The following is a 19413-nucleotide window of genomic DNA, read 5'->3' on the forward strand; positions in this document are numbered from 1 at the left end:
TGTGTGTGTGTGTGTGTGTGTGTGTGTGTGTGTGTGTGTGTGAAGAGGGGAGAATGTGCTGACTGCAGTGCTTTGGTTCTGGGCATGCCCATTAGAAGTGGCTATAAATCCTGAGTGCAGTGCTCTCACTGTGTCAGCAGTCCAGCCAATGAATGGATATTAAACGCCACAAAAAAGCCTCTTTAATTCTGCCTGCCTCTGCCACACCGCTGCACACTCTCTCCTTCTTTCTCTTTATCTCGCTATCTATCTATCCATCCACCTTTCTTCTCCCTCCTCCTTTTCTCTCCTCTTCCTCCCCTCTTGCTCTCTCTCCTTTATCTCTCTCTCTCTCTCTGCAATAATTGAATAAAGAAAAGAAAAGGCTCCTTTAACCCTAGCTGCCAGGTCTGCTGAGGTGAAAATATCACAAGTTAAGGACCTGGTATCTAATGCATTATTTACAGCTTGTCATGGTGGCCTTTTAATCTGAACTTTGGGCCCTTACATGCTCCCTCTCATTATATAGTATATACACCATAAATTAGAAAAAAAAGCTGCATTAAAAGGTCTGTTTTCTTTCTTTTGTTTATTTTGGATGAGTATCGGTGATGAGCAGTTGTCAATCAAGCAAAAAGCAGACAGCTAAATACTGGAATGTTCAACCGCATTATGTTGGATGAACTTCTGCAGTCGCTCTTGGATCTTAAACACAAAGCGTTTTGCCGTTATGTTTCCCAGTTTTCCAGCGAGCACGCTGTGTTTTAGTGCGGACTCGTAAACGCTGGCCGTAAACGCTCGGTCCTAATGTTACCCCGCACTACACTTTTCCTCTGCAACTCCACGCTCGCTTCCAAACCCTCACTGCAGCTTGATCATAAAAAATGTATTATTATTTCGATTAAATTTTGAGCTTCTGAAGCGTGACCCTGGCTGTAGGTGTGGCCATCTGTCCCACCAGCACATCAATACCAATCTAATCGCAGGAGGAAAGATCAATCACAACCAGCTTAGATCTGTGGAAATACACACGATCCATGGAGTTCCTCAGCCTCTGCACCACTATATTGCATGTAATATCTTGAGTCTCCTGTATGTATACCTCTGGAGCTGGGCGTTTAATTTCCAACATTGTTGTTTAAAAATAGAACATAGCACATGGACAAAAGCGATGATGAGAGAGCGGTACGGTGGATGTGTTCGGGTATTTTACTCGTCAAATCATTACAAGAAGAAATAATGGTTGGATCGTCTTTGAGCAAACACCAGAGAGCAAAGCCATGAAATATTTCATAGTAGAGATCCGCTTAATCAACATATGCCATGAGGGAGTGACTGGAATTTATCATTTACATAATAACTAAAGCACACACACACACTCACACACACACACACACACACACACACACACACACACACACACACACACAGTTCCTCTTCCCTCTCCGTAATATCAATTACAGCTTGGCCTGGTTTAGCCTCTATCAGTGTTCGTCAGGAGGCCTCCAGGCCCAATCAAGGCTCTGCAGCCCAATCACACTGACATGGCAGCTAATTGAAAAGTCGTGCGCCGCTCAAAGAGACGACGATCATTGTTGGAGATCCAGTGAAGCTCCTTTGAAGCTCCATGTGGAGATTTTTGATGAGCTATTGTGTATCTGTGTACCGATGTATGAGAGCCGATATCAAGCTTATTTTTTAACTTGTGAGACTTTATCTAAACTGCGCTCTGATAGGAAATTATCCATGAGCACGAGCAGGGATGGGGGGGCTGTAGATATTCTCCCTGATGTGTTTGTGGATGACCCTGACACGCATTTGATTTTCAGATCCTTATTTGTGTCTTTTAATTGCCTTATGATGTATGTTTGTGTTTTTATGGTTGTCTGTCTCAAACTCTGTTACTTGTGCTGCTGCTTGTCGTGTCCAAGAGACTCCTGAAAAGAGATTTTTAATTTCACATAGTTTTTCTTTCCTGGTTAAATAAAGGTTAAATTAAAAAGAAAGAAAAAAAATACTATGATTGACTCTTTGATGGTTTAGAGCCATGATTATTGTGACTGCTACAGTGGAGAACATTTTCCTCTTTTTTTTTTTTTTTTGTCATTTACATTTGCCCATTACACTTTGTAAGGATTCTCTTGCACACTGTCTGAACTTACAGTGAACTGAGTCGCAACATTCTGGTTCTTAAATAATGATAATAAGATTTATGTTACCTCTCTCTTGTGTTACTTCAAATTGGATCTGATTGATGGATCATCGGCACAAGTTGCTGGCTGACCAAAATTATAGTTGGGGAGAACAGCAGTGAAAAGTCATGTCCGCCGCAGCATATTGTACGTGTCCACTATTGAGAAGTAAGCCCTGACCTTTCTTCTGCTGGGGAGGAGCAGACGAGCAGCAAAGAAGGAGAGGGTGTGTGTTCATGAAGTCCTCAGGGCACGACAGGATTCACTGCAGCTCGAAAAACGAGCGCTTCCCAAACACAACATACATTTCTGCTGCTTTTTTTTCAAACACATCCTGTCTGGTACATCCAAACTGTCCTGGTAGAGCTTTACACCAGAGCTCAGGAACGTGAGGCTGATCTTTCCTCCGACTGGGCGTGCCGAGGTGTCGTCACGGCACAGATTTGCCCCTGATCCGAGAAACATGTAGCAACATGAGAGTGGATCCCATCTGAAAGGCCCTTCAGACACCTTTAGCAGGAGACTGAACCATATACAGCTCACTGACAAGCTTCTTTTTTTCCCATTTTGAGCACATGGGGTAAGGGCACTTTTTTCTCTGCATCCTCCCTTCTGTAGGCATAGCTCGGAAGTTGTGCTTTCTTATTCCCCCCCATCCATATCACTGCAACCCTTCCTGACCCCCCCATACCTACCCCGTCTCTTTCCTCTTTTCCCTCTCTGATGTTAGGGAAGAAACTAGTGTCAGCGCCACATGAGTCGCAGCAGACCAGCGCCCTCCCGACACAAACCCTGTAATGCGAGATGGATAAAGCATTATTGATTGATTGATTGATTGATGGATTGATGTCACCCTGTGGACAGTTTTCGTCTGTATGAATAGGACTCTCTTTTGTATGTTATGTTGTAAACTCCAGATTCTCATAGAAGAGGTTGATATTCCTTTAAATGTCAAAGTTTGTACGGAATGATGAGTCACGTAAGGATTTCCTCAGTCTGGTGGTCGGTTTTGTGTGTACTAAGATGTTTTTCCTACCAGTGTGTTTCTAACTTCAATCCCTATCAAAAACTTCGTATGGCATCTTTGTGTACTGTGAGATTTTTCCACTCTGTCAGGTAAAGCATGAAACACTTGAAGGGTGTGAATATTTGTATTGATTTTCATTCTTATATATTTATTTATATATATATCATTTGATTTTGCTGGTATAGAATGTTGACAGATATCATCAGCTTTAAAACGTGTTGTCGATGGTTCCTCAGTGTATGTTCAAGGTCCACAGGTTCACTGACGAGCGGAGCAGAAAACTTTCGAACAAACTAACATTTTATAGTTGTTGCAGTTCAACATGGAACCATGTTTTCGATTATTTAACGAGGCTTCTCATTTTTTTCCTCTAACAAAAAAAACCCCTCTAACACGTGTAAACAAGAGCAGGACAGGGGCAAAAAAAGAGCCGCTTTGAAAGCTTGATTGAACTCTTTTAGCTGAAGAATTTGTCTGATTTATATCCCTCATAAAACTTTTCAAAGATCACAACTCTTCGGCTGATTTAAAAATGTCATCACAAAGTTTGTCCAGCATTATTATCAGCTGCATGTGCTGCAATAAATAAAATTTCATCGATCGATTTTGAACATTTAAAATCAAGTTTGTGAGATTGTACTTTCTCCAACGTCTCATTTTTTTTGTCTCAATGTTTAAAAAGGGTGACGGCTCCTTGGGCAAGACACTTAACCCTGCATCGCCCTGTGTGTGAACACTTGATTGTTAGAACAGCGCGTAGTAAAAACACTGAAACACTGATTGTTAGATCACCACATAGCCAAAAAAAATGATTGAAAAGAAGAAAAAAAATACAATTCACAATTTCTCTTTATATCCCTAGACACTACAGATCTTACCACTTTTAGTTTTTCTCATTGATTCAATCATACAGTATATGTTAAATATGTTATTGTTGAAAATGAGTCAGAACTTTCCTGATGTCATTTTCTTTTCGTTTCAGCATCAGAGCTAGCAGACCCCATCGTTAACTTACAGTGTACAACGAAGAGATCAGAAAGCTCCAGCAACACTTGTAGAGTACAGATCTACTTTATTAACAAACTAGAGCTTCATCAGACGAGCCTGATGAAAGTCACAATCCGAAAACGCGCCGGTCTACGTTTGCTTAAATAAAGTTGATCTTCACACTTTAACTGTTGCAGGAGCATTTTGACCTCTTCAAGCCTTTAACTCTAAAATCAACACCAAGCAAAAAGTTCTTTACAGTAGCTTTAAAAGACGCCATCTTTTTTCTCAAAACTGACCTTTTTTCTTTGCAGTCACATCAGTGCTCAAAAGGTCTGTAATCCCCCTGCACTCAGCCACACCCACTTTTTTTATGCCTATATTGAGCTATTCAGACCAAACTGTTTTCATAACCATGCAGTAATTATCTTTATTTTTGCTGTAAAATGACACTGAAGGCACTGCACTTCTTTGCACTTCTGCCTTGCCTTCATTTTTCATCACTGATGGTTGCCGCTTGGTGCAGGCTCTCATCTACAGTAACGCAATGTAAATAAACGTCTACAATGATTAATAGAATACCCTTACTGTCTAACCCCAATGTTATATAATGAGTTTCCTGAACAGCTTCACCTCTCCAGCAGCATGTAGAGCTTCATGACACATTTCTTCTCATAATTATACTATTAGGTTGACATTCTTCTGCTGCCCAGAGGTTAATGAAAACTCTTGTCGTTCAACTAGTTCGGAAATCAGTCTCACTGCTTCAATTTTATTTTACATTTGTCACATATTTTCCATCACCAAGAGACAGATGAGGTTGAACTACAGCACACTTTATAGTGGTATGATACACTGAGGGCCATGCAGCACAATGAGTATTGACTGATTCTTGGAAGCACAAACTAATCCAAACCATACCTGTGGCGCTGATTGCTCCGGGCTGATTGCTTCATGCTGATTGGTAGAATTTGACCCCATAGTCATTTGTTAATGTAAGAGAAGCTGTGAGTGTTTGTTTCCTCCTCATTAAAAATTAAAGCTTGGCCTTAATTGGTGTTGGAGCGCAAAGCAGCCAGTGAGCTGTTAAAGCCAGCCTTACATTATTAACACAAATAAACACTAGCATCTGGGACTAAAGAGGAAAGATCACCATGGTGATGACTTAAGCAACAACAACACACAAACAGAAAGCATAATGATACACAACACATATCTTCAGTCCAGCACTGGTTTGCCTCCTCATAGCTGAAGATTGAATTCGTGTGTAGAGAAGACAGATTTGTTTTTTCAAAAAGCAAATTTTAAAATTGTCTGCATATTTTAGTTGTTGTTGCGTACTTTTTTTTATAAAGACCAATGCAGAGAAAAACAAAAAGGCAGGATGTAAACTTGAAAAAAAACAAAATTGAGTTAGGATACTTCCTTGTTCATCTACAAGGTTTAAAGGGAGCAAAGTTTTCTCCCATGGGTGCACTCGTCTTCGTTACTTGAAGAGTGGTTGGAGCCAATAAAAAAACATCCCAATAAAGCTGTTAAAATGATTCTTTTTTTAAATCTCTTCTTTGTCAAACACCGGATGTTACATACAACCAAAGCTAACGCTAGCCTAATTGTCATTGTTTAACAATTAGGCTAGCATTTATTTAAAAAAAAAAAAAAAAAAAGTATTTAATCATCAGGAGCAGAATTGTCTGCAGTGGCCTTTCCTTTCCAAAAAATAAATACAATGCAAAATGAAACGTTCTAAAAGTAAATCCCACACTCATTATAAAGGCTAAAGTAAGGAGGGGCTGCTCGAGGAGCGACACGAGCAGATGGTGCGAGCACACTTTTTGGTTAGGATTGCATAATTGTTAGTTTATCAAGAGGATTTAATCAGGAGTGAAGCAATACTCAGATAATCTGATGATTGAAACAAGTAAGAACAAGCAATCCGTTTTGAGCCAAACAACAGGTTCGGGTTCGCTGGGTGCGTTTTGTAAGAAGGCCTTTGGACCTTCTCACCTCAAACTCTTTGTTTGATCTAAAGCGCCTCTTCAGAAACCAAGTGGTCACATCACTGAAGGCCATGTTTCATACAGTTTATGTGGCAGCCCTAATCCAGAGTGCATTTATTCATCAGCAAAGAAGGGTTAAAAGGCTCAGCAGGCACAAACTGTGATCAGTGTGGATTCAGAGGCTTTTATGGTAAGGACGCACAAACACACAGACAGACGGACAGATCTGGGGAGTGTAAATGACGAAGGTTCTCTGTTTATTTGTTAAAGTGATGTCCAGCGTCTCTGAGCTGCTTTTAACACTCCCAGAAAGGCCATTACAATTAAAGGAGCACTGGTCATAGCGGAGGGAAATGGAGAAGAGTGTGATGAGAGTAAAAGAGGGATGTCAGCACAAAGAGTGGCAAAGATGCTTTTAGCCTATCTCTGCAGGAGTAATGTCCAATTACTGCTCGGTTTGAGGCCGCCGCCTCACAGCGTCATCAGCACACAAGCACCAAGTTATGGCCCTCTGCAATGGGCCCATTGTCAGCTGCCATGGATCACAATCAGCCGGCGAGTCCTCGGGGCCATCCAGAGTAGAGGGGCATTTCACATCGAATATTCATGTTGTTTTAGCCGTTACAAAAAGCTGGAACTCTCAGGCAGTGAATATCAAGCATAATCAGCCTTCAGCATCGAGACACCAGCTGAGTGCTGTTTTTTTTTTTTTCTTCTATATTGTATCTCACATCTTAGTGAAATGTTTGCTTTCCTTCACTTTGGTATTTTTCTCTGCTGAGTTTACAAAAGAAAAAAAACAAAAAGATGACAGTGTGTGCGTGTGTTTTATCTCCTCAGACTCTGACCAGCAGGTGGTACCAGATGTTTAACTTTCTCGTCTCTGTCACTCTTTGAACAGCATCCCAGTCGCCGGATTGTTGTAAAAATGCTGTGTCGAAACATGTCAGAGCAGTGAATCCTTTTGTTTCTGCTTCTTTGAAGAATGTACCTGTAGGGATACCTCCTGCTTAGACATACAGATTGACATTCTCTGTGGCTGTGAGGGATCTTTGCCTCCTGATTGGTCACTTATCTAATGTCAAGTTTAACTGAAGGGGGATAAAACACTTGTTTTCACCATTACTTTCTTACCACTTCCAAGAAAGTTGCATTTTGAGCAATTCTTATGTAATCACAGCTTCAACAGTAAAGAACTCTCATTCACAGCGAGAGTGTCCATTTTTTATTTCTTGTTCTTGTTTATTTGGAGAACCAGATAACTGCTTTTTTTGTTGTTTTTTTTACCACTCTGTCCTGTAGACAGCAAGAGGATGAGATATACTAACAAGCTTAACAAACAGCTTTGAGAGAGTGCTCAGTGATAAGACGAGCTGGGCTGTGTGGTGGTGACATCAAAGATAAGTTATCCAAGTTGTTTTGCATCTTTAACAAAGCCCACCGTTCCTTTGCAAGCCAGAGCGACACCTTTATGATTGAGCAGAGGGGCTTCTTTCTGTTTTAAAACAAATCAGCACACGGTGCAAGATTCTGGCACGCAAACGTTTCTGAAGAATTCTAGAATCTAAGAAAATTCAAACGGAAAAGTGCAACAAATTTCAAAGCCACAAGCGGTGTGAGTGGTGCCTGAGTGCGTGTTTGGGTCGGGTCGGGTCACGTGGCCATGGCCGTGCTGCACCCACAGCAAAGGAAACCAAGTTGAGCCCCTCTTTACACTGGAGAACCAACATTTGATGCAGATCTGTTGAGAGTGACTCTGTAATGAAATGTGCCAAACTTGGAGTAAATCGCACATTGCTTTTAAGAGTGAGTACACGGTCTTACAAAAAGGTGGCGCTTTGACCAGAAGAGTTTATGTGGAGCTGTTCATGCTGGCACAATCAATAAACCAGTGAGATTCTAAACAAATCAAACATTTCTTTGACAGTTTCAAATACTTTCTGCTTGATGGCGGCAACGACGAGATTGCATTTTCGGACGTGTCCAAGCTGCCACATATGTGTGATTCATTTGGATGAAAGCGATGAAAGACAGAGTTCGATTCCCTGCTTCCAGTGCTCGGGCACCTTCTTAAAAAGCTCGCCCTTCTTTTTCACACAGCACTTTGTCTCTATGGCATTATATTCACTTCATTATGCACTGGCACACACACTCACACTTACCTGCCGAACATGCAGCTTTCAGTCCATCGCAGTAACGTGCTGAGGCTGCTTGTTAGAGTCGATTCTCACCTGTTTAATGACGAGCAGGATGGGGTCATAAATGTGTGTGTGTGTGTGTGTGTGTGTGTGTGTGTGAAGGTGTGCATTTTTGCAGGGAAGCACACACCTACAAATGTGCTGACCATCTAATCATTAAAAAGGATAGTTTGCAAGCACTGTCATTACATAATAATGACACACACACACACACACACACACACACACACAATGTTCTAATTCAGCGTATTTTTTGATTTTGTAGAAATATCAAATTGTGTCCAACAATACGACAATGAAAATGTTCAACAGATTCTGTAGCATCTTCAGGTCAGACAGTTTCACAACCCCTTCCTGTAAAACTTGTTCCTCCAAACCCCCCCCCCCCTCTCTCTCTTTCTATGTCTCTCTCTCCCCCTTTATTCTCCCATTCATCATGTTGACAACAGCACAGCTACTTTTGTGAAATGGAGAAAAATGTTTAAGTCAGCTTTTCTCTGTCTCTCCCTCTGCTTCTCTTTCCTCATCCCTCTTGGCCATCTAGATACATGCGTGTGTGTGTGTGTGTGTGTGTGTGTGTGTGTTCATATGAGTGTGTGAGGAGGGCAGATGGGAGTAATTTCTGCTCAGTGGAAACCACTTTACATATGAAGACGCGTATGGGATTTGGCCGCAGATGCAAAGTTGCCAGTTATTAGGGAATTGACTCACTTTGGTTTCCTTAAACCTCATATAGAACAGTGGATGGCACACACACACACATGCACACGCGCGCACACACACACACACACACACATTTATGCAGATTATTTCGTGCTCCTACAGAAGCAATTTTGTGTTTGCAATCATCACACAACTCATATCGCGCAGAAGCAGAAGAAGGCGGGACGTTAAAAAACTCTTTGTCACTCACGCACACGCACACACACACACACACACACACACACACAAACACACACACATACACATACACACACACACCAACACAAACATTGTATTACACAAATAAAAAAGCGTGTTCTTCATCTTCCCATATGTCAAGTCCACTTACCCCTGATTTGTTTTGAGCGCTCCTCCTGTGTTGTGGGAATATGTGTGTGTGTGTGTGTGTGTGTGTGTGTGTGTGTGTGTGTGTGTGTGTGTGTGTGTGTGTGTGTGTGTGTGTGTGTGTGTGTGTGTGTGTGTGTGTGTGTGTGTGTGTGTGTGTGTGTGTGTGTGTGTGTGTGTGTGTGCGCGCGTGCGCGCGTGTATGAGAGTGTGTGTCAAGTCATTTAGCTGCCAATATTGCTCTTCCCCTCCTTTCTGATATCAATAAGCTTCACACAACCTCCCCCTCTGCTTTGATGGAAACCTTTGCTCTCTATCGAGTGTGTGTGTGTTTATATGCATGCTCTCTCACACACACACACACACACACACACACACAAGGGTGTGTGTGTGAGTACAGCGTTTGAGATAATATGACTTTAATGAAAATAGTGCCTTCTATCTGATAAATGGAGTGTGTCTGCGCTTCAGTGGAGGCATGATTATGTCATGGGATTAAGATTGAATCCAGGATATCCATTTGGGCTTTCTCTCGTCTGATTGGCTGAAATTTTACGTGGGCCTTTATTGATGGGACCTTCTCTGTAAGTTGTTGGTTTTGTAAGGCTGTGAGCTGTGTCAGTGTATTTCAGTTGTTCTCTATGTTTTATAACGCTCCAGTGGTGCCAACAACATCTGTGCCCAAAGTTTCCTTATTGCGTGCACAAATAGTATGACTTTGTCTTTAAGACTACCGAGGACTTAAAGGCTTGCAATGCAACTTTAAGAGCAGATTTTCAGATCAAAAGAATGCTTTCTCCTGACACGCCTCCTTCATTCCTCAACTTCCACCTCCTCTCCTGCCCTCACACTTCCCCCGTCCCTCCCTTCATGCTTCATAAGCAGGGTTCTGTAAGGCAGGATAAACATATGCTATTAAACACATGGATACAAGGTTTGATTTTTTTTGGTTTGGAAAGTCTGTTGGTTCTCCTTTAGTTGTACTTTCACAATTGTGCTACTTCCCTGAGTGGACGGGGCTGTCTTTCTTCGCACATATAGCGGCTGGGCTAGCGGTTGGAGTAGGCTGAAGTAAGCGTCGTAGCGTGCATGTGAACACATAACCTAGATCAACAAACACAGGAGGGGTTATATTCACTCTCTTGATAGGCCTGACCCATTCAGGACTTCTGGTATCAATATTTAGAGTAAAAAATCTGATACCAATACATCCCAAATCTTTCTTTGATCTTTCTTCAGTGTGTAGAGATAGACATAGATATACACATTGTGTTGATCCCACAGATGCATTATCAAAACTTTTATAAGACAAGGTGGTCGCTCGACTGGAAAGTAACTGCACATATATGTGCATAACCGCTATCAGGGTGACAATACTTGTTGTAATGCACATAGCTTCCTGTAGTCTGCTGGTGAAAGAGAACTGCTAGTGTAACACAATGTTACTCATATAAAACACTGTTTGACTGGTGAATAAATCTACTATCCGCGATGAAATAGGCCACTTCATATGCTTTGCAGAGAGAATCACTCCCGTGATTCCCCGCATGCCTCTCTATCATCTTTTCTCATTGTTTTGACTGCGAGCCCCCTGGCGGCATGATATGCGCTGTGTGCATTTAAGTATTCTTTTAATGAATTATATCCCTAAAATCTGAAAGACCTAAAGCTGCATTTAAAAAAAAAAAAAAAATAGACTCTTGCTCACTAATTGTTTTCATGTTGTATTAATTAAAACAACAATGATCTCCCGAGGCCAGATAACTCCCGCCCTTCGATGCACATAAAACAGAACACTCTACAACTTTCATCTGCAAACTTAAAACACAGGGACAACAAAAGACAGAAGTCCATGATTTGTTTTCACAAAGAAGAGATGTCCAAGCTGTAATGGTTTTTATTTTAGATCAATTAAACAGGATTCCATTAAAGAAGAGGCCAACCAATCTATAGTGATAACCTGAACAAAGGAACATTCGTGCCTGTATCTAAACAAACCTCTGAACAGTGACTAGTCAGGAAAAGGTTTTTGCAGATCCATTCTGTACTACTTATCAGTGCATACTGACTATCATTTCAGACAATCAAGACAGCATGTTTTTGTGTTGGAATTCTTGATTCAAAACACATTTGAATAAATAACAGAAGCACCAGTTATTTCACGAGTTATTTATAGAAATACAGAAGTAGATATCTTTGAAGTTACTAATTGAGGGGAATGAAAATTTAAAAAAAGCTTACTCCATAGAAATAGGATGAGAGCTTGATTTAGAAAGGGGAAGACTCATCACTTTCGTTCTTGTTGAACTGTATAAAACCAATCCACTAATAGTAGAACAATCTAAGAGAGGGGCATTTCTCTCTCTAACAAACTTTTTTTTTGTTAGTTTTTTGGCTGAGTATACACTCCAACTAACAGAGGACGCTATTAGACAGCAGCCAAGTTTCTTGTCTTCATTTCAACCGATAAAAGTGATTTTTGGTGCTGGCTAAAGCCCCATGCAGATTGCACAACTTCTGCCACAGTTTGGCTTTATATCCCAAAAACTTTTAGAAGCAAGAGAAGCAGACTATTTATAGTTCATTGGAAATACATTGTGACCTCACTGTAAATCATCCCACATGGTGGAGAAGTTTATTTTATATATTTTTTTTACATTGATAGAAAAAAGCAACTGCAAAGTTAGACTTTTTAAAGAAAAAAAAAAGCTCAAGGATGCCTCGAGTAAAGCTGGCTGAAAACATGAAACATTTTACAGATCAACATTTGATTTACTGCGTAAAATAAATTGAACTTTGTCATGATTAAAAGGTTGTTGTTGTTTCAAACAAAAACAAAATCTGAAACTCCTTCTTACAAATGAATGAAGGCCATGTGGTTGTTTGACCCATCCATAACAGCCAATATTTGTCGTATGTTCAGTATGAGCCTGATCCCCCCCCCCCCAAAAAAAAAGAAAGAAAAAAGAAAGAAAGAATAACGATTGAGTGGCTTTTGCGCCCTTTTAACCTGAGCCAAAGATTGCAAAAGACAACATCCTATTCACAAAGCACACACAGAGGGTTAAATACCCCTTCATGTGCAACAGAGCAAATAGCTGCCTGTTTAGGGGAGAATCGGCCCCTTTCTATGAAAATTAACCCTGAGATTCACAAACACTGGCAAAAGAAAAACAGCAAGGCGTTTTACTCCCAACTTCCCAGTTATCACCTCTGCCTTTGTATGACTTAAACACAAAATATCTGTAAATATTAATTTTACATTAAAAGTTACAGGTGAAATCAGTCGGGTGCTCCAAGAGACTTACCCCAGTATATACCGTATGTATCAAACACGCTCGGTGTGGAGATGGACTGAGTCGTTACTCAGGATAGATATAAGAGTATAACAGGGGGAAAAGTTATTTTAAAAGGTGAAACCTGTGTCCCATTTGCTCAATAAACTAGTTAGAGTGTCATAAACAGTGCCCTAAGCCATCCAACAGGATGAACTCCGTCAGCATGAGAGCGTGCAGAGAGAGGCGCTGGCAGCTCCGATCCACAATCAGACGTCAAACCAAAGTAGACAAACTGCAGAGTGAAGGACGTCTTTGTGGGCATGTTTGTGTTTGACTGTCATTTATTGCAATCTGCTTTTGTGAATTGGACTTGGAGACGTGGAAGAAAGCGTGCTGAACTGACGTGGAAGTCACGGCACTCTTAACGCTCAGAAGCCTATCGTCGTGAAATCCCACCACATGTCATGGCAGGAAAAACTAAACAGAGGTCCACTGGGCTATTTTTGCCGAGTCGAGGATGAGAAAAGCTACAAACCCATACAGAACAAGTGTATGTGTCTTTGTGTTTCTCTTTGTGTGTGTGTGTGTGTGTCTTATAGTGTGTGAAGGATACCCTCTGATTAGGCCTTCCCTCCTCAGTCATGTTGATAAGGCTTCGTTGGGACTCTTTAATCTTCATTAAACATTGAAGTGAAGGTGGGGGAAAAACTTAGTAGAGGGAGGACCACAATTAAATTTTAAACTGCGAGATAAGGCCCTATCAGTGACTCCCACCTTCCCGCTCTGCGCAGGTCCTCTCTCGGACGGCGTGAGTGGTTGTAGGCATTATAATCTCAAAGCTGGTGAAGAGGGACAGAAATGGATTGCCTCTCATTTCTTCGCCGTCCTGCCCTGATGGCAGTGGGCAGCCCTCGAGCCATGCCAGCCAAGCCGGGCCACTGCCAGCACCATTATCTTTTTAATTATGCCTCGTCCACTGGCTCCACGTGGAAGTCCCAGTGTTGCAGCACAAGAAGAAGAGTGCTTTAATAAATGTCAGGCCGGATCCTTATCGATGCCAGCATGGTTCTGCTGCTTCATCACTTACACTGTAGTCTCTATTGTACTCTGCTGCAGTGTGTGTGTGTGTGTGTAAGAGTGCACAAGCATGTGTGTGTAAAGGGGACACTTTGCACTTTCCACTGTAGATACAAATGTCCACTGACAGTAATTTAGTTTTGTTAAGATGACATTTTCACCTGTGAGTGGGAACCTGTTTTCAGTCGGAGGCCTGCCAGGGTACGTGCACGGCTCAGGATCAGCAGCGTCCTGTACTTAATCTGCAACAAACTGTTGTTATCTCATTTACCCGTTGACAGTGGTTTAGTTTCTGTTCTTTATGAATACCAGAGGACACAGAGTTTATGTTTGAAAAAGATAAGAGATAGATTTACAAAGAAAAAAAAAAAAAATAGAAACAGCCCCCAAGCTTGTAAATTCATTTAACTCCAACAATTTTGTTTACAATAACTCCATGCTGATAGGCTTCCAAAGCTAGTCAATGATTTACAGTTTACATCATATATCAAAAATTACAATAGGGCTATATATATATATATATATATATATATATATATATATATATATATATATATATATATATATATATATATAAAGACTGATAATATAGAAGAACATTACAATGATCAGTTTCTTGTTGTCCGAGGGTCAAATCTGTCACAGGAGACAGCAAACGATTACAAAGAACTTTGCTTTAGAGTGCAGTGTTACAGGGAAAACAATTCTTGATGATATGATTATTAACATCCTGTCATTTGCTGCGCCTTTTGACCAGTAGAATTGAGGCATACCTTTACTTTACTAGTGTTGGAATAGGAGATTGCAAGTTGTATAACGATTATAATCTGAAGACCCCTACAAAGCAAAGTCTTTTCCTGCTGTCTGCTCGTTTTAACAGGGAATTGCAAGCAGTGCGATATAGGAACCTGTCTCACTATAGGGCCCGAGTCATTTAAACTCCTAATGACTAATGGAGTACTAAGAAAGCAGCAAATTGCTTTGGCTTTCATGTAAGGGTCAACTTAGCAAACAAAGACGAGAGGTATTGAAGCAAATGCAACATGAAGCATGAGAGCATGTTTCACCCTGGGAATCAAAAGACCCTTTGTGGTGGAAAGCGATCCGAATACTTTAGCACAATAATATATGCAGTTTAATGTGTTTCACTTATGCAACCATGCCTTATAAATGGTTGTACTACTGTTGTTGTGGTTTCTGTCTTGAATGGTTTCATGTGAATGCTCTGGGAAAAAAAAAATCTACACAAGACAGACAAAGGTTATAATTGCATTTGACCACAATGTCCTATCTCTTTGGGTGACTATGCCAAAGACATTGTGGCTCCATATTATTGGTTGAATTATGCCACATGGATGAACAACCACACATAGTTAACGTCCCTCCAAGGTCTGGATTCTTGGGGGATCCTTGGTTTCCCCTTTCTGGATGATATACTGCACCCCCCTACTTGGCCAATTCATTGGAGTATTCCAATCACACCAGGTGTGGAGCTTTCCCTGGGACCAATTTGCCTTGGGATATTCCACCAGGGACTTACGCTAGAAGTCAAGAAATGTTGAATAACTTAATTAGACTCTGCAACATAGTATCTGAATAAGTGGAAGAGGGATGGATGGATGGGACAATTTTGCAAATACATTTGTAAAGTTCACAATGTCCATTGGCAAGAGATTTATGGGGGCTGGTAAAATAGTATAAATGGTATTTAGAGCTTTATATGATCTTTTTTTTTTCCATTGACATTCTTCAGTATGCTGTGTTTTACAATGTGTACCTTTGAATCAGATCACATATATAAGTTATCATTTTACCAGATGAGGAAATTAAAAAAATATGGGAAGAAAATAAATAAATAATAATAATAAAAAAATACCTATATATATATATATATATATTTATAAAAATGTAGTATTGCAGCAGCCACCCCAGCTATTGTCTCAAAACACACCCACATTATTACAAACTCAAAGCAAAATCCTTCCGTAAATAAAAGATTAGCTATTTATATTTTATATATATTTTTTATATCTACGACAAAGATGTAGCAGCGCTATACTATTTACCATTTACATCAACAGACCATTCATTAAGCATACAGTATATGTTCGTATCACTGGCTGCTCCTGTAGCACGTTTTGTGAGTGAAGAAGAGAGTGTGAATAAGTGCACTGTATCTTCAGTGTTTGGACACAACTCCAGATGGGATCGATCCGTTCAAATATCAGTATTGGATCTGATGTTGTCATAGTTTACATATCGGACTGATGGCGCCACTCCTTGTCACTGATCAAGAAAGATGGTTGGGTGCTTTAAACATTTTCAACTCGCAAGACGTTCAGACTAAACTGTAAGAGCTGTCCAAAAATCGTCCTCAGGACGACGTTCATACACGACGAAACAGCTCCTTCTACATGATCAAAAGTACAATTCTTTCACTACAGTCGAAATGATTTATTTTTGAAAACCTGACAGCTTTTGCTGGTTCCTGTTTGTATGAAAACCCAGCACAATGCAATCCCAGGTTAACTATGACTGTGTAGCCTTAAACATAATACCAATCACACGAATGAATTATCTGATTTAGTCTATCTGCACAGGAATCAGAAGTGAACAAAAGTGGATCTGTCTATCTCTAGATATTCACAGCCCTGTTTAACAGGGTGTGTGGATAAGGTTCTAAACTACAAGAGGCTGTGGGATCAAGTTGCTTTCATTAAGGAACTAACTGATATATATCAACAGTCAGTATGTAAACAGGGTGAAAATGAATGGGGAAATAAAATCAACCCAGCTGTTTGACCAGGTTCTTTGCTCCCGACCACAAAGACAAAATTTGCAGATTTTTTTTTTAAATCACCCTGGCCTGCCCACTTTCAGGACTATAGCTTCTGTAAATTGGACGCAAGCACTAACTGCTGTGCCACCACAAACAGCTTTTCTTTGTAACATTTTTATACATTGCTGTTTAAGTTTAAAGTTGAAAACATTTGAGCTGTTACATGTGCCGTGGACAATGCTGATTGTATTGTAAACCTTTGCGTTCGATTCTTTTCTACAAACAACAAAAAAAACAACAACTATGACATAGTTGTGTTATATTAAATCAGCAAAAAAAAAAACGTGAGGTCCTTATGAAGTCATACAAATTGTAGTAAAACGTAAAAAAGTAAAACGTGACTACAGTTGAATTCCCTCAAATAGTTTAGTAATCCCAGTATGCCCGTTTATGGTTTGAGGTTTGTCCTATCATCCAGAACATATACCCCAGGCTCTCCACAGAGCCTGAGCTAACACATGTTCAGTCAGTCCCTGACTGTGTAAGCCTCTGAGGAGAATGTTGCCGATGTAGCGTGAAAATACCCCAATAACCTCCTTTAGTAGTGCAGCACACCACAGCGAGTGGTTTCAACACAATTAAAGAACTGCTTAATAAATAATTCCAGCTCCCCACAACTCCCACACTCCCCACCCCAACCTTAATAAATCCATCATAATGGCAGACCAGAGAGTTTTTCCTGTTTTTACTCAATAATTGATGAAGACAAATTCCTCCAGGCGCTAATTAGATCAACAGGAAATTAGTATTTATTGGAATACAGGCCTTCAGAAAAGGTCATATTGAATATTTGCTCAACGTCTAGTCTTCCATGCAACCCGTTCATGGTTATGCAAAAGGTCTTAATGGAAAGTCTATTGCCCGGATCAGCCAACAGTGTTTAGAGGTGGAGAGGGAGGAAAAGCCAGAGTAAAGACACAGGAAAAATAGGTGTTTTAAGAGTCAAACTTCAATTCAGGAAACAGTGCGTATTGGCTTTTCTTTTGTCCGTAATGAAGAATCCATCCAGACCTGGAATATGTCTTCCAAGAACCTACTGTAGCTGATTATAAAAAAAATAAATTTAAAAAAAGTTCTTTTTTTTTTGACTCCAGTAAAGGATGTTTTACTTTTCCCCCACTTCCACACTTTTAACTTTCTTCTTCCGCTGTGTGCTCAACTCCCGCACCTTCACTTTATCTGATCCTAAGTTGGCCTTATCATCTCACAGGCTACACATCACAGTGCTTGTGTATTTCCGTTGGGACCAGCATTGATAACAGGTCTTCTTGAATCCGCTCTGGGTTCCACCGATAATGATAAACAGGCCTGTAGTAATTTAACGAGATCTGACCCTGACCCGGGGGACCATAATAAAACATGAACCTGAACTGTGCCTGCCCTTGTAACACCTTTACAAGCAGGCGTATGTAATAATAGTCGGGGGGTAAAAAAAAATCTCGAACAGCTTGTCATTGTTTATCTAGTGCTCCCTTACTAAATACCACATACAAGCCCTTTCCAAAAAGGACCAGCTCAGGGGGAAGGGCAAATACAGGGAGAGACTCCAAGATTACACTTAATTAAATTCTTTACTTCACAACTAAATCAATTAGATTGCAAAATAGATGATGTGTGGATGTAAGTAGGTTCAGCGGTGTAAGGCTTTGTAGTGAGCATGTGTTGGATGGAAAAGGAGGATAAAGCAAGCAAACAAGGATGACGTGCACAGTCTCCCTTAAAGGTTTAAGGTGACAGCTTTCACAGTGACTGAGAGTATTGGACCCATGTGTTCCCAGTTCAGCTTGATTGGACAGCCAGCTTATACCAATTACATGTACCTGCAACTGAAGAGCAAAGAAGGCGTGAGCAAACGAGTCAGACCAGTTATGAAAAAGTGTGTACAACAGAGTTGGAACATGAGTCCTATTCATTAGAAAAAACCTGTAAATAAAAACGTAGGACATCTCCAAATTGTCTAAACAAGTGAAAGCTTTGAAGTAAAAGAGTTATTCCAAGGTGAACCTCAGACTGAAGTTGAGTTAGTAAATCACATGAAGCTGAGAACATAAAAGGATCTGTGGTCATATTGTTCGTGTAGATGCACCTCATAGAGGACATCTTGTGCCATTTGCCCTTCAAGACTCATTGATTCATAAGTGCACTGTCCCTTTAACTGCCATTTTGCATTTAAGAGACTCATCTTGGCCTCAAGGAGTTATATGTTACTTGAAATGGCTTTCAAGTATATGCTCTTCTAAGCTTTGGCCCAACTTCCACACTCTTTATGGTGCGTGCGTGTGGAGTATGTGTGTGTGTGTGTGTGTGTGTGTGTGTGTGAGAGTGTGTGTGTGTGTGTGTGTGTGTGTGTGAGAGTGTCAGTGTGTGTTAAGTTGCTTGAGTGCGATGAGAAAAACTGTTTTCACATACTTTTAATGCACCGCAAATAACTTCTCATGCTTGGAATCAGATCAGATTTTCAGATCCAAAAATGTCTTTTGGACTTTTTAAGTAATGCTGAAACTAAAGGGCAATAGATAAAAATCTGTCCTCTCTCAACAGAGTTAGTACCATTTTTTACCGTTTTTAAACCATCAAATTTTGTGATGTTATATTGGTTGTATTGCATTGCTGAATTTGTGTCCATGTGTATGATATTATGATTATTTAAAGAGACAACGTCTACCTTACAGTATTTATAAACTATATGTACAGTGATAAGTGTCGCTTTTTTTTCTGATGAGCTTCTAATTTAGCACTAATGCAGCCTCAACTTCTGGTATTGTTAAGAGGTGCAATTACTAATAGGT

General features: G+C 40.4%; 1 protein-coding gene and 1 long non-coding RNA gene across 7 annotated transcripts in view; one reads left to right on the forward strand and one right to left on the reverse strand.

Annotated features, from left to right (window-relative positions):
• Nucleotides 1–19413, forward strand: part of rbfox3a (RNA binding fox-1 homolog 3a) — a 499685-nt gene that overhangs the window by 245724 nt on the left and 234548 nt on the right. The window lies entirely within an intron of this gene.
• On the reverse strand, nt 8037–10686 carry LOC306817273. The gene is made up of 2 exons (XR_013778007.1): nt 9167–10686; nt 8037–8923 (listed from the first exon to the last, which is right to left on the reverse strand). It is a non-coding gene; the product is annotated as an uncharacterized lncRNA (long non-coding RNA).

The sequence above is a fragment of the Symphodus melops genome (assembly GCF_947650265.1).
Source record: "Symphodus melops genome assembly, chromosome: 21".
Classification (NCBI taxonomy): Eukaryota; Metazoa; Chordata; class Actinopteri; order Labriformes; family Labridae; genus Symphodus; species Symphodus melops.